Genomic DNA, 16,915 nt, shown 5'->3' with positions numbered 1-16,915 from the left:
TTGATGTTTTTTTCATAAAGCCTGTGATGATGTAAATGAGCCCTCATGTTAACCAATATGTCTATATTAATAAAATCATACAGCGTATATTCTTTTTTGGCTGGCTTCCCCTACTTGGCATAATTATTTTTAGATTCACTCATACTGTATCATGTATTAATTGTTTATTCATTTTGTTGGTGAGTAGTATTTCATTGTAACATAATTTGTTCCTCCATTCAGCTGTTGATGGATACTTAGATTGTTTCTAGTTTTTAAATATTTTAAATAAAGCTACAATGCACATTTATCTACAAGTTTTTTGGGGGCTCAGGCGACCCTTCTGCCTTGCCCTCCCAAAGTTCTGGGATTACATGTGTGAGCTATGGCACCCAGCCAGATCACATCTTTTTATCACTAAGTAACTTGAAACCCATGAGTGGTAATTACTCAGTAAGATCACTGGGTAATTATCTGGATATACTGCAGTTTGTTTATCTATTCACTTATTGCAGGATATCTTGCTTCCTTCCAAGTTTTGGCAATTATGAATAAAGCTTCTGTAAATACTTACGTGCATATTTTTGTATGAATAGAAGTTTTCAACTTATTTGGTTAAATACCTAGAAATGTGATTGCTGGATCCTACAGTAAGACTATATTTAGCTTTGTAAGTAATCACCAAGCCGTCTTCCAAAGTGGCTGTACCATTTTGTATTCCCACCAGCAATGAATGACAGTTTCTCTTGTTCCACATCTTCATCAGCATTTGATGTTAGCAGTGTTTGGATTTTCACCATTATAATATGCATGTAGTAGTGTTGCATCAGTGTTTTACTTTGCAATTCCTTAATGACATAATGTTCATCATATCTTCATAGCTTCTTTGCCATTGGTATATCCTCTTTGGCGAGGTGTCTATTCAGATTTTTTTGCCAATTTTTCAACTTACATAGTTTTCTTAAAAAAATTGTTGAATTTTAATAGTTACTTGTGCATTTTGGATACAAATCCTAATTTTTTATTATGAGTTGATGCTTTATCTGTAGGTATACTGTGAGGTCTAGGGGGAAAATGTGTCATCATTGACTAGAATTGTGCTTGCTTCTGTTCTACTCCGTGGGGCAGAACAGATCCCTGATAAATTCAGTTTCTTAACTAGATGTCAACTAGACATCTCTGTTGTAGTAAATTCAAATTCTATAGCTGAATGAGAAAAGATTGTAACTGCAAGTTTTTGGGAGGAACCTATTTTCCCATCCTTAGCTGGGGCTGAAACTGACAAAGGCCCCAATGTATTAGACAGGGCCCACCAGAGAGACCGAACCCACAACATCAACAGCAACAACTATATATATATATATATATAAAATATATATTTTAAAAATATTTTTTCCTTTCTTTTTTTTTTTTTTGAGACAAAGTCTCGCTCTGTCGCCCAGGCTGGAGTGCAGTGATACAATCTCGGCTCACTGCACTCTCTGCCTCCCGTGTTCAAGTGATTCTCCTGCCTCAGTCTCCCAAGTAGCTGGGATTACAGGCACCCACCACCATGCCCGGCTAAATTTTGTATTTTTAGTAGGGATGGGGTTTCACCATGTTGGCCAGGTTGGTCTGGAACTCCTGACCTCAGGTGATCCACCTGCCTTGGTCTCCCAAAGTGCTGGGATTACAGGCATGAGCCACCACGCCTGATCTAAGTCTGATTTCTCTTAAACCTTTGCAGTCCTTACACAGAGTAGGCATTCAATAAAGGTTGTTTGACTTTTAAAAAGTCTAATATTGAATGATGAAATAAACGAACGATGTGGTTGACCCATCATATAGCTAAGCCAAATAGATCCTTAAAATAAAGTTTACTTTTAAGCTGAGAGCTTGCATTCTCACTAGTAATTCAAAATACAGCCTTCAAATACAGCTGGGCATTTCTATTTGGGGAATAGCTTGTGAAGCTCGGGAACAATGTTATATATTAATTCTCTGGGAATGCTTGGTATACAACCACCATACAGGTGTTTCCTGTTGAGACTCCAAGTTCCCATGCAAGAACTTAGAGGACAACTGAGAACAAAACTTAGCCTGCTTAATTATATCTGCCAAATGTGCTGCATAAAAAAGTCATTGACCAAAAATAACATGTTTAAGTAATGTTCAAGTTGAGATACAGAGCAGCAGCAGTCAGGAAATTCAAAATTAAATCTGATCTCCACCCTTCACTTGCCTCATTGTGCCCAGGCAGCACCAAGGTCAGAAATTAATTGGAGAAACTGCAAAACACATAGCCTGCAATATTTCAGCACAGTAAGGTCAAGGGGAAAATTTAGTTAAAACCTTATTACAGTAGTTTACAGAAACACATTACTGTGAATATGAAATTAGAGTCTTGGCTTGATGGATGTGTCACCTACCAGGGTAATTTGTTGGGAATAATTTGAAATGTAAGTGAACATAATTAAGCTTCTGTTTTATGGTAGTCTGGTCATTTGTCTCCAGGTGCACTTGTCTCTGTAGATTTGACACTGCAGATGCCTAGAATATAATGAGGCATGTTTCAGTCACTCAGTTTTAAGTTAGTATTTGGGCAACTGTGGATTAAAAGAGGACCTTAGAGTTGACCATAAAGTTGCAGTTAATATTTTCATGCATAATTTTTTTTCTGTAGAATCCTAAGTATAGGATAAAATCTCAAGGGTAATATTACCTTGAAAGCCAGTGGAATACTACAATACTACAGTGAAGCCCTTAGTCAGACTTCCCTAAAATGAAGGAAGCCACACCTACCTGGAATTATAAATGACTACCTGATTATTAAGTATGTGAAGAAAAGTATTCTCTGGATTTTAGACCACCCTTTAGGTATATTAGTACTTTTCTTTTAGAAGTCTTTGTAATTCTGGCCACGTTTATCAATGTCTTTCTATTTATTTGAGACACTGCTGCTTAGTGTTAATTGCAGTATCTTCTTTAACTACAGAAAACAATATATCTTTTCTTTAAGAAGCTTAAGGAAAAGAGTAAAAGGGAAACAGTTGTAGAAAATCAGAGAGTATCAGAATTTGATTTCTTTCATACAACGTTTAGTCATCTATGATATACTAATTGAAGATTGTTATTTGATTTACACTAAAGATTCCAATTATGCCTACAAAGGTTGAAAGTGAAGATAAATATACCGTTAACTCAGAATAGCTGTTTCCTAAATCATTGTTATTTCTCTTTTCATTATAAAATTTAAACTAGAATAATTTATTTTGAGTTTAAATCACCTTTATTTATTTTTAATTATTCAAAATAAACATTGTCCCAAAAATAGATTTAGGTAACTTTTTTAAAGACATATTAATTGATATTCATATTTGTAATGTGTCTTTCAAAGTGAGATTGAACATTTCTAATACATTGTGCTCCAATTAGCAACTGTTCATGGATGTTGCAACTGCCTATATTACTTGGTATGGAAAAGATAAAATAAACCAGAAAAAGTACCATAAATTAAATATTCCTTTAAAAGTCAGATTAAGTAAGAAAATATATTTCATTGCTCTACAATATTTTTTAAAATACAGATAAACCTAAACTTGTTTCAGAATTAAATCTGTTGTTTAATTTCTACATCACATGTATGAATGAGTTTGACTACCGGGGTTGCTGTGTTTATTCTTTTCTCAAGAGATCTGGGAGAAGGGATCATTATGAGGTTGTGCCATGTTGCTAGGCAGACGGGTTCAGCATTCAGATATTCTAGCTGTTCTAGCGACTTTTCAGTTCTCTGACTTTCTCATTAAATTTTTGTCTACTGTCTTCTATACTTCTAAATAGCAGACACACACATAATGATAAATGTGTTATGGGAATGACTAGTTCCCTCTCTACCAGGGAATTACATAAGAACAATTCTGTATTCACCATTTTCAGGCACAAAAGCAGAATAAAAGCCTACCCCAGTGTGACCTGCTGCACAAAATACCTTTTGTTATCAACTTAAGTGCTCTTCTGAATCCTCAAACCACCCATTGACAGATTTTCTTTTTCCCACATACATAATTTATAAGTCGTCTAATTAATTTTTCATAAGTTAAACAACTGTTAATATTAGTTCCTGGCCTTCATGAATGGCAAAAATTAATTTTTTCCCTAAATGCATTTGCAGTGCCTTCTTCACTTTCTCCAATGCTATACAGAGCGGAGACTTGAATATTTGGAGCTTTAAGTTGAGGAGTGGTTTTAGAATTCAGTCTCTGGGCAGACAAAGGCTTTCACACTGTGAGCGAGTCTTAGCGGAAGATTGCTGAAGGGAAAATCCTGTACCACATGATATATCACTGACCACTGACCTTTCTCCTCTGTCCTTGTTACATAGAGAACTGAACCCCTTCTCTGTCTCCATTTATGAAGTATTTGACAGTGACTGATACTTTTGTGGTTTTCGTAGTTGCCATTGCATTAAAATGCAGTTGCTGTTACATGGAGTCTCAGAGAGCGACAGAGTAAATCTGAAAGGAGCAAGGAAAAAATAATACAAAACCTTCATGTGTCAGAATACATCAAAACACACCATCTCAAATTATGAGTAACTCTTAAGTTTCTGGTACATAGCAGGAACGAGGAAAAAGCATCGACTACAGAAAATAAAACTATTTGAAATACAAACTTGGGATGGTCTCCTGGCTCCTGGGTTGAAGGGGAGAGGTTAGATGTTAGACCACATTGAGAGACTTTGATGGCTTTTCTCTTCTCATTTGGGTCTGAGATAGGACTAAAATCCTCAGTTTGAGATCAGACAAGGGGCTAGTAACCTGATCCCAAGAGTTAAGTAGAAACCCACTCAAAAAGTGGTTAGAAAGTACAAGAAGACCTCAGCTCCTGCCTCTCCTCTCTAAAGTCACTAAATCCAATGGACACCCTAATGTGTCTCTTGAATCTGTTTGCTTCTTTCATACTCACAGCCACTACTCCAGTTTGGCCACCATAATCTCTTCCCTGGATTCATTCCATCACTGGTAACCTGACAGCCCATCTCTTCTTTCCCTACTCTCTTACATGAATAAACATCCTGCAGCACAAAACTGTGTCTCTATCCTGCTTAAAACCCTTTATTAGCTTTCCAGTGCTCCTAGGATGAAGACCAAAACCCTCCACGTGACTTATAAGGCTGTGTGTACTAACTCCTGTTCACACCTTGTTCCAGCAGTGAGAAGGTCTACACAAACCTACCTCCAACAGCCCAGGAAGCTGAGACACTGAAGAAAGAGACTGACAAATACACTTTCTTAGAAATAAATATTTAATAGGGACATATGAACAGAAGCCACGTCTGCATCTCGGTTGACCCTGAGACAAGATGTTGGATCTTCTCACTGTTACCTCGTATACTCAGGGTTTATAAACCATAGAGAAGGAATGTGTAGGATAATTGAACTGGACCCCTCAATGAAAGGCAAGAATGCTATGTTAATCTGCCTAAGGGCAGGATGTATGGTCAAGGTTGTTGTGACCTCAGGGCAGAATTTACAGTGACAGCAGATGAAGTAGAAATCTCAGAGGCATTCTCAGAATCAATGTTAATTAGAAGTCAACATGGCAGATTTGCATCCAAGATGGAGTTGCTTTAGTCTTCACGCACTGTAACCTGGATGTTCCACGTTGCCCTCAACCCCTGCTGTACTCTCTCCTAAGAAACCTCCTTCCTTGACTCTGCACCTGGCCACCTTTTCATCAGCACCTGGGCTTTAATACAAACACAATTTCTTCAAGGAGATTTCTGACCTCTCAGTCTGGGTTACCTGCTTCTTCCATTACATGCTTCCTTATCATTGTTTGTGCTCTCTGTAGTGCGCTACATCATACTGCATTATAATTGCTACTTTACTTGTTACTTGCCTGTTCTACCCACTACACCGCAAAGAATTTAGTTTTCAAACCATTTGAAAGCAACACCTGCCCTTCCAGAGAAGGCTATAATGAATCAGGACATAAAACTCAAAGGCAAATTAAGTAATAGTAAAACATTGTTATTATCAACTTTTATCCATTGACATTCTTATATAAGAAAATATATTTGAATTTATCAGATTATCCCACTTCAATTTTTCTGATTCTTAAACTTCTTTCACAATAATATGTAGTCTTATGAGTTCTCTGAAAAGTTTCTTATATCATTTCATATTTCTGAGTGGCATATGGTAAAGAAGTGGCCTTTAGTAAAGAAAACACAAACTATTTTGTTTTATATTCATTCATTAATAAAGATTCATTATAGGGCTTATTTTATAACTTTTGGACCTTTCAACACAGTTAAAGAAAATTCTGGACTTTTTTCTATTTAAGTGATGCATGCTTATTGATTTTTTAAAAATTAGTTAAGAAGAAAGCATTACTTGTTGACTACACATTTTTGTTGAATTTTTTGGTTATATCATTTTTGTTTGAGGGACAAATATTTATTAAAGAAGATTGAAATTTATGTGTTATGACATCAACAACAGATAAATTATGGAAGCAGAAACTGTTTACTAGAGCTAAAATAATTATCTGGTTATGTTTTTTAATGATAAAAGAATACAAGCAATGGTCTACACATTGCAAGTAAAGATCTGCTTCATTTTTCTCAAAATAAAAACCAAAATTGAAAATGACTTTCATTTCACTTTCTGTTTGTAACATGAGTTTAAAATACTAGTGACATCTTGATGCCTGATAAGAGGATTTTGATTAGATGCATGAAATTTTCAGATTATAAAGATCATTATAAGCAACTGTTCAGAATGACTATATTTTATACTTTACACACACACACATGCACACACGCACGCACATCTGTTACTTTAACACAATGAAATTTACTTGACCTTTGTTATAGTCCAATGTATGTGTTCCTAGTCAGCCTGCCGTCTTCCATGTGGTTATTTGGGGACTCAGACTAGAGCCTAAGAATCCTCTGCCTATGGCTAGCAGATAAAGAAAAGAAACCAGACAATGTACATTGTCTATAAGTGAGACCAAGTTACACAGCCACACTTGACTGTAAGGGGTGCTGGGAAATGCAGTCCTGGCCTAGGTAGCTGCCTCTCAGTGACACGTTTGAAAGAAGACACACAAATATTTGGTAGACAGTTGCCATGTCTACTGCAAAGAGAGAAAGAGAGAGAAAGAGAAAGAGAGCCAGAGAGAGAGGGAGAAAGACCATAAGCATGTACATATTTTTGATGTATAGTTAAAGGATGTGACTTTACTAGTAACAAGTTTGTGTCACTTCTTGATGATCTGATAGTACACCACAAATAATTTAGTTTTCAAAAAATCCTCCAGAAAATGATGTTGAAAGTACTTAATGTAAACTCCCCATACAAATGTGTCACACACCAAATTCTAACGTATTAGAGACACCCAGTGGGTGAACATGCACTGCCAAGTCGGCTTGTTTTGGAATATTTATTCCCTAGAAGTTTTTCCAACTACTATATAGTATATATTCCGTATCAAAATGATGTCATTGATTAGAATGTTGCTAGTTCTGCACTGGCTCTTTTAAAAATAATTTACCACCACACACATTCACTGACTTAAAACAGTGCTCACAAGAACATTCCCACAACCCAGGTGCACATGATCAGTTAAATACTAATTATAACCCAGGCAGGTATATCTTTTCAGCTCACATTTGTATTTGTGCATTAGGAGGAGGACACCAATATCTCATAATTGCATGATACTGTATTTATTTTGTGTTAATTGGAGATTTGGGATGCTTTTTTATAAGAATGAATTTGAGCAAATATTAGATATTATTCATTATGCAATGTTCCAGCTTAAGTCGTCAATGATTCTATATTGATACAGACAACAAATTTATGTGCTCTATGTCAGTTAGTCATGTAGCTTCCAGGTGTGTGCTGTCTTATTACAGGGAAGAGAAACAGTAGGAACTAGGGCTGAAGATGCTTGTTTTCACACAGAAGAAAAGATCTGGTTTAACTCTCCAGACAGGACCCAGTTCCACCTCTTCTCTTTACATGAATGAATAACTGAAAGCCGGGGTTTTGCAGAGTTATCTTTGTATACCTCCGGTCACAGTGCCTGGGATGTCATACGCACATTAGTTTTCTAACAATGAGTTACAACTTACCACAACTTATTGGCTCACACCACTACCCACTCATTATCTCACAGTTCTGTAGGTCAGAAGGAGGGAGAGATTCAACTGGGTTCTCTTCTTAGAGACTCACATGACCAAAATTAAGGTATCAGGCAAGCTGTCCTGTTATCTGGAAGCTCTGGAGAACAACACACCTCCAAACTCATTCAGGGTGTGGGCCAAATTCAGTCCCTTGTGCTTGTAGGACTAACATCCCCATTTCCTTGCTGGCCTGTTTTCTTTGCCACGTGGCTCCCTCCATCTTCAAGCCAGCAGTAGTGCATCAAATCCTCACGTTTGCAATCTCTCTGACTTCCTCCTCTGCCACCAGGAGAAAACTCTCTGCTTTTAAAGAACCCGTGTGATTAGGTTAGGCACACCCAGTACTCTCTATTTTAACGTCAACAGATCAGTAACCTTATATCTGCAAAACACCTTTTGCCACATAGCATAACTTAATCAAAGGAGTAACACCACGTAACAAGGGGCATGGGAGTCATGATAGAATTCCACTTAGCACAGTAGAGGTAGGGTTTGTAACTCCTCCCACTGTAGTGCTTTGTAGTGGATATCATCTTGTGGAAAAGGAAGAAATTCTTCCTGATGTCCAAGGTACAGGGGTATGCCTTATGTAGATTAGCACTACTGTCCCAAAGCAAGCATAATATTTCTCCTCTGCATCATACAGGGAACCTCCTACTCTCGGATTTATACTGTTGTACCTGGAGAAGCTTCCTGAGACAAGTTGACCTTTCTGTTCAATTCCTAGCACGTTTCTACTTAGGGATCAATTGGTCAAAATTCCTTATAAGTCTTCAAAACTTCTTTTCTTCTCTGTCTAAACATCTTCTTCTAGGTAATCTCAACCTGACCCCAGTTTTAAATACAAGTATATACTGTGACTATACTATATAGTTCTGATTCCTTTTCTGAAATCTATTCCACCTTCTTGAGATGTCCACCTGGATATTTATAAGATATATAATCCTTCACTCTTATTTTCCACATACCCTAAAACTGCTCTGAGCCTTCTCCAAACCAGTAATTGGCAATACCATCAACCTAACTTTTTAAGCCAAAAGCATGAGTCATTCTCAATTTTTCTCTTTCTCTTCCTCTCATCAGAATTCCATCAGCAAGTCTTATCTATGCTATGTCGAAAATATGTTTCAAAGCCATCTATTTCTAAATAATTGAATTACATTATCACTATTTTGCAACTGCTAATTTAGAGATCTGAGTGATGATTATCAACAATTGTTAACATCCCGGAAAGAGACACTCAGATATTGTGTGCCTCCTGATGGAAGGACATTTGGCAAAGAAAAGAAAAAAAAATTAAACCTGAATCCAATTAAACTTTTAGCTCTAACTTCTTACAGAAAACACAGGGGTTAGAGGAACACATAAAATAACACCCTTATGAGGCAATTAGGTCAGTCCAAATTGACATACACTCTTAATGAAGCCACACAAATTCTTTAATGAATAAGTTACAAGGAAAAGAAAATAACAAGAGAGACATAAATGTGACATCAACCAAATGCAATATATGAACATAAGAACCTTGACTCAAATAAATCATTAAAAAGTCATAAGACAAAGAAATTTGAACACTGACAGGATATTTGATAACACTAGGGTAGAGGGGAATAGGGAATGAAGACAGAATAGAACAATTCATAAGTTACTAGCATAAATAAAAGATAAATATTTAAGGTGAGGGGCATTCCAATTACCATGATTTGACCTTTACACATTATATGAATGTATTAAAATATCACATTTACCCTTAAAATATGTACATCTATTATGTATCAATAAAAAATACATACATACATACATAAAATTAGACATATTAGCAGTAAAGTTGTACTTGATAAAAGTTGTTACCGATTAAAATCTAACAGAAGAACTGAAAAAAAGGTAAGGATTATTGTCCATCTTTAGGCATAAATTAGTATAGTATTCAAAATATAAATCCTTGTCTATTAAACATTTACATTGTAATATTTATGGGTGAAATGATATAACATTTGATATTTGCTGCAAAATAATCTGGAAAATTTGGTGAGCTATAAAAGAAACACAACTGGCAACAAGTTGGTAATGGTCAAATGTGAGTGATGGGTGTGTCAGAGTTTGTTTTACGATTTTTTTCTAAATTTGTATACATTTGACATTTTCCTTAATAAAAAGGCCTTTAAGACCATCACTTCTTGCCAGCTCCACTATTGCCACCTCATCAGTGCTGCCATCCTTTCTTACCTGTGAGGCATATGGGAGTGCCTACCTGGGTACTCCCTTTATCCATGGTAGCCTCCTTTAATCCAGCCTCTTCATAGTCAGAGTGATCATTTACAACTCAAATCAGCCAGGTGTGGTGGCTCATGCCTATAATCCCAGCATTTTGGGAGGCCGAGGTGGGTGGATCACCTGACACCAGGATTTCAAGACCAGCCTGGCCAACATGGTGAAACCCTGTCTCTACTAAGAATACAAAAATTAGCCGGGTACGGTGGCACACGCCTGTAATCCCAGCTATCTGGGAGATTAAGGCAGGAGAATCGCTCGAACTCAGGAGGTGGAGGTTGCAGTGAGCCAAGATTGCACCACTGCACTCCAGCCTGGACAACAAAAGAGAAACTCTGTCAAAAACAACAACAGCAATCATATCCCATCTTCTTCACCTTGTCTCCTTTAATGACCTTCCCCAAACTTCTCATTCAACTGAAATAAAATCTAAACCCCAGACCCACAAGGTCCTTTGTAATCTGGACCCTGAACGTCTCTTCAAACTCATCCTACATGTCTCTTCCTGATCCTCTGGTCACCCGGAGGTTCTTTCTGTCTCTCAAACATGCAAGCTATTTCCTTCTCAGGGCCTTTGTCCTGGCAGTTCCCTCTACCTGAAAGACTCTTCCCCGAGCCCTCTGAGGGGCCTGCTTCTTCCTGTTCTGGTTTCAGGGAGGCCTTTCCTGGTACCGCCAAGCAAAAGGGCCATTCTGTCATTGTCCATCACACAAGTCTGTTTCTTTGCTATTATTTTATCACTGATATTTAGGTAGCCAGTTTGCTCATCTATTTTTACCCACTAAAACATAAGCCTTATTTGCACCAAAAAGAGGACCTTTTTCTATGATATCCCCTGTACCTAGAGCTGCCACTCAGCAAATACTATTTGAATAAATCAATGAATTAATTTATACAAGATCTAAGTTTCTGTTTCAGTTCTACATTTGTATGAGTCTTGTTTTAGTTAGCATGTGACCAGGAAGACTATACAGAAGAGTTGAGCTTTCATCTTGTAGGCCTGTGACTTTGGGAATTAGCTTCTCCACACTTCTGCCTATTTCTCTGTAAAAGGAGGCTTCTGCTAGGTTATGAACATTAAATAAAATTTTATCCTTCATCTATCTATATTCCAAGTACCCCTTTCTATTGTCAGTAGTACTTAACACATTTTAAACTACATGTGAATTTATATTTGTTTAAGTTATATACATTATATAATTAATATCTAACTCATCCTTGCTGTGAGAGCAAGGACCATATTTGTTTTCACTTGCGGTTGTATCCTAGTAAGTATCACAGTAATTGGCACATTCTAAGCTCAGTACTCATATATAGAATAAAGGAATAAGTGAGTAAGTGGATACCTATACTATGCCCAATATATAACAATTCCTCAATAAAGGGTACTTTTGTTATAATGGAAATGGTGACAGTTCTCTTACCATTAACCCAAAGGATCTGGTGACTGAGGCCATACAACTAGATCTCTGAAATGATCATGTATCTCAAATGCCCCCGTTGCAGGCAAAGAATTAGATGATAGGTTTCCCACACACCCACTGTAATCTCTGATGCCAACACTCCTGGTTTGACAGCTGAATTCTCATTTCCTTTGTCTCTGAGTCTGCCATGATCATCTAAGTCAGCTGGCCTGTGTGGCTTACTGCTCTCACTTCCTCTTTGCTTACTCATTATTAAACCATTTCCTGACTTCTATGTTTTTACCTCAGCCTGGGAACCTAAAACTGACTTTTCTTTAATTACTACCTGGCTTTCTAGGGCTTAAAATCCTGCCCTAACCTCTAAGTGCATGACAGCTTTCTGACAAGAATAAAATAATGAAATAGAGTGGTAGAAACAAACACAATCCTCTTCTTTTATAGAATAAAATAGTAAGGAATGCTTCCTAGTACCTAACATATTTGGTTGGATCACAATATCACATTGCTGCATTTCATAAAAGCATTCTATTTATACTGCCTATTAAGTGCATTGGCATCAAAATGTACTTTTTATTGTATCTAACTAGATTTGTGTTTAAACTTTTTTTGCCCTCATCCACCTTAGATTGGCCCTTACTAATATCTTTTTTTAAATGAACCAATTTTCTCAAGGTCATTTTGTATTTTGTTTCTGATTTCTAGAATACTGGCACTGTCACTTAGGGTAATATTTTCTCTCAAGTATAATTTCTATTACTTTCATTCATTGAAATTACTATGCGTTTGAGCAGTATGTCTGTCTAAATTTGGAGAAGATCAATTATGTTAAATACTTCAAATATTTGAAAATGGAATTAAAGAATCTTTCAATAACAGTAAAATGTTCTCTCTCTTGAAACATATCTGAATTTGCCTACCATCAGAGACTTAAATGTAGAATAGACAAAACATAAGAAAAATTATTTAAGGAATATTTGTTTATTATCTACAAGGACTAGGTTAACTGATATAGGATATGCTTTTTTAGTTTTACTTTGTGATTTTATAAGTCTTATTTATAGCATCTCTAGGACTTTCTATCTGAATACAATTCATTTAATTGCATCCAAGTTATTCTCCTATTTAACACACAGGAGTTTTCATACTAATGTAGCATACTGATTTAACATTCCTTTTAAATACCATTTCATAATCTTAAGTTTATTTCTGAAAAGTTGATAAAATATCTTAAAGTTGGGTTATGTACATGTCCCACTCAAAATTTATATAGAAGGCACAAGAAATAGCTTCATTCACTGCAGAACAATTTTGACATCCTTGATAAGAAAGCAAGAAGCCAAACTGCATGCTGGGGTAGTCTTTCTTGAAAACAGTCCATGTTTTCACCCAAAGAGTCATCTGCAAAGACGCACAGACAGCTGCAGACCTGTTCTGCCCAGAGAAGAGCCTTCCACAGAATCCTGATGAGGCTGCTGCCTGTAGTCCATGGGGTAATGGCTGACCTCCGACCCTGCCTGACAGCCAGCACTTTTGTGATCTTTCTGTGCAACAAGCCGAATTAGGCTATAATTGCTGCACAGACAATAGGCTGTAATTACACATTCACGTCCCAGAGTCTGGTAGGAGGGAGATGATTGAGGCTGGAAGGGGACAAGGAGAAGTCAAAAAGTCAAAAGACAAACCCACTTTTTGATACTTTTCTCCAAAGTGTGGCTGTACTGTGGACTCCTCAAAGAGGAGAAAGAATCAAACCACACTGGAGAGCAACCACTCTTATTCAAAATACCATAAAGACCTTACTTTCATGGACTTTAGTAGGTATGATACACCAGATAAAAGCAAGGACAACCGTGGATCCCACAACTGTGGTTCTCTGCAGTTCTCTGCAGATGCTGTGTACGGTGACTAATCTATTTTAACTGGAAAGAGAAGGAAAAATGGAGCTATATAGGACTTAGGAGAGACAGGACACGCAGTCATATTTTTCAATATGTTTTACCATATCAACTACTTTAATTCTGGGAGTTATTCATTAGAGTGAGTCAAAGTTATTCTAAAAAAAAATTAAGCCTTATTTTTAAATATGCAAAACATTTACAGTAGCAAATTAAGTACCCTGAACAGCTTAAAAACACCCATAAAAATAGGTCTGCCTTTGCTGCCTTTGAGACCATCTGCAAAATTATTGGCACTTTTCACCCTCCCTATCCAAAGCTGTGGATCTACCAAGTAAGTTATAGTTTTCTCAGGAATGAGATAGCTTGTATTTGTTTCTGACATTTCTTTTCTGACATTTGCTTTTCCAGCATCTTCTTGAATGCCTTTAGAGCTAAACACTGACCTCCTAATGAGGCAGCCCATGCCATCTTGAAATAGTTCTGTTTGTTAAAAATATCTTCCTCAAGTTAAAAGAAAATGTTCTGGTTTAGTTATCATTCATTCACCCTAACCCTATAGTTTGTATACCAGTCCTTGGTCACATTCCACTTGGAAAATCATTTAATATTTAAAGATAGCTATAATACTATCCCACCCTCACCCCAGCAAACATTCTCTGTTTGTTTTCTCTATGACATGACTTCAACTCTTTTAGCAGTCTAATATGAATATATACCCATATGCTTTAAGGCATCTAGAACTTAAAACAATATTCCAGAAGTGATCTGATCAGGGCAAACAGTCTGGCACTGTTTGCACCATTTTTCTATTGTTCTGTTAATAAGCCTGTGATCACAGAGATTCTCTGAGCACCCACACCAAAGTGTTGCCTCTCTTGAAGTTTACTATAAGCCAAAGCCTCAGAGTGTTTTGTCTACATGCTAAACCAAATGTATACCTTCTCTCACCTGTTTTTACTTTGCTTTCTTGGACCCAAGGGCCAGTTCTTACATTTATCTTCATTAAATTTCATATTGTTCACATCAACCTAATAATACCAACTTTCACTATCATCCTAGACCATGATTCTGCCATTCAAAGTATAAGTACCAATCGAACGCTATTAATAGAATAAATTAAGCAAAACTGTCAGTAATACAAATGATCTATACTTTTGTACCAGAGGTTAGATAAAAATTATATGATTATACAATAAGTCATTGGGACTGCCTTCTATATTTCATTCAAGGAAGTAGTTAAATGAACTAATCAGAGCCAAAGTCAACACTAGACATCTGCTAACATGATATTAATCCAGTGTTGGGGCATATGGCTTTGGAGTCAACCATCTTTTCATATACTGGCATCTCCTTTTACTTGCTTAGTGACCTTGAAAACTTTAATCTCTAATCTGCATTTTCTTTGTCTGTAAAATGACAATATATCTCTCATAGATTATATTAAGTGAAATAATGTGTACATTTAATACAATGCTGGCACATAGTAAGTGCTCAATAAAAGGTAGCTACTAGATTATTATTATATAAACATTCCTTGAGTAAAATCATTCAACTCCTTTTAAATATATTTGTTTTATATCTAGTTCGTATTTTTCAATCTCATTCATTAAAATCTCATAAGAAAACTTGTCAAATGCCTTGCTAATGTCCCTAAACATTTGTCATTTATCTGCTATACATTCCTGATCTTTTAGTCAGGTAAGCCCATAAAAGCTGAACAAGAGTGTAGCTTAATGTGACTTCTTCCAAATGTCTTTGGGAATCCATGTGATAGCTTGGTAATTTTGCTTTAAATATGTATAGTCCTTTAAATGCCCACTGAGATGAATATTAAGTTCGTGTTTGAAATAAATATCCTTACAAAAAGTGTAAATTAGTTCAAGTTGTTTTCTAAATATTCATTCCCATATATAGTTCTTTAACCAAAAATCTTCTTAAAACTTATTTTAATGAGATGAAACAAAGAGTATATTCAGCATTTTATAATCATCTACTATACAACTTCTCATAAAATTATTTTCAGAATCCACCACAAAATTATATTTCAATCAGATTTCTTCTTCTACAAACCAGAGTAGGTATCCAACACGGGCAAATATGCTGACTGGAAGAATTAATTCATGGACTGATTTCAGTGAGATTGAGTATTGTGTACAATCTCCACAACTTCTGGCAAATATCTTAATTCATGAATTGATTTCAGTGCAATGAGTTAATCCCTAATGGAGCAAGTCCCAAGACTTGAGAATAATTAATGTTACAAATTTAGGTAAACATAAAAATATATTGTATATACTCATCATCTGCCAACAAACCTCAAAATATCTAAGCAAATTTTAGTGTTATGCACCAAGGAGTGCACTGACAGAAGATCTGGGTTTAGCCACCATCGTTCAATGGATTTTCACCTTGAAGACACATATTTCTCATAAATTAAATGAAATAAAATGTTTGGACAAAATAGAATTGAAAAAAATTCATATTAATGACAAAATTCATAACTATTATGTAATTACTGCCATTTCTTCCAGTTCTAAATTTTTGTCTTTGATTTTGTGACTTCCATGGACAAAATGACTCAGAGCTAATCGAGCACAAGTTAGAAGACATCTTTCACCTTGTCCAAGACTGATATGTCAATGTTTGTGCATCCTTTTCTGCCTACTTATCAAAACATACAAATATATAAAGATAGATGCATAGAGGAAAAGGGAGAATATTGAATTCTTAATCGCAAAGCATTCCTCCATTAATCTCCATTGCTCTTCTCTAGTGATTTTTTTTTTTTACATTTCAACAAGTAAAGTTCAATACTACCTTCCCACCCTGACCTTGTCTACCTCCCACCCCTTCCTTGTGACCACTATTTCCTCCCCAAATTGCAAAAAAAAAAAAAAAAAAAAAAAATCAGGAAAACAGTATAGCATGATTGAATAAAGATGGAGATCAAAGTAAAGCCAGATGAATTGTCATGAGCGTGATTTATTCAACCAGGAAAAATGGTGGTGGGGGCAGTAATGTTACAGAACCTTCAATTCTGGTTGCAACTGACTGAATACTTTATGGAAGATAATAACGTCTCACTCTAGGAGAAAGAAAAGCCGGCTGGGCACAGTGGCTCACACCTGTAATCCCTGCACTTTGGGAGGCCAAGGTAGGTGGATTAA

At 36.2% G+C, this 16,915-nt stretch overlaps 1 long non-coding RNA gene across 1 annotated transcript in view; it reads right to left on the bottom strand.

Moving 5' to 3' along the window:
- The window catches only part of LOC116270603, a 33,233-nt gene that overhangs the window by 5,406 nt on the left and 10,912 nt on the right, over positions 1-16,915 (bottom strand). The window contains exons 2-3 of the long non-coding RNA XR_004178754.1: positions 4,314-4,472; positions 2,388-2,508 (exon numbers count right to left, since the gene is read on the bottom strand). This is a non-coding gene — a long non-coding RNA (uncharacterized LOC116270603). The remainder of the gene's footprint in view (positions 1-2,387; positions 2,509-4,313; positions 4,473-16,915) is intronic.

Source organism: Papio anubis, chromosome 15, assembly GCF_008728515.1.
Source record: "Papio anubis isolate 15944 chromosome 15, Panubis1.0, whole genome shotgun sequence".
Classification (NCBI taxonomy): Eukaryota; Metazoa; Chordata; class Mammalia; order Primates; family Cercopithecidae; genus Papio; species Papio anubis.
This window is presented reverse-complemented; position numbering and strand designations above follow the sequence as displayed.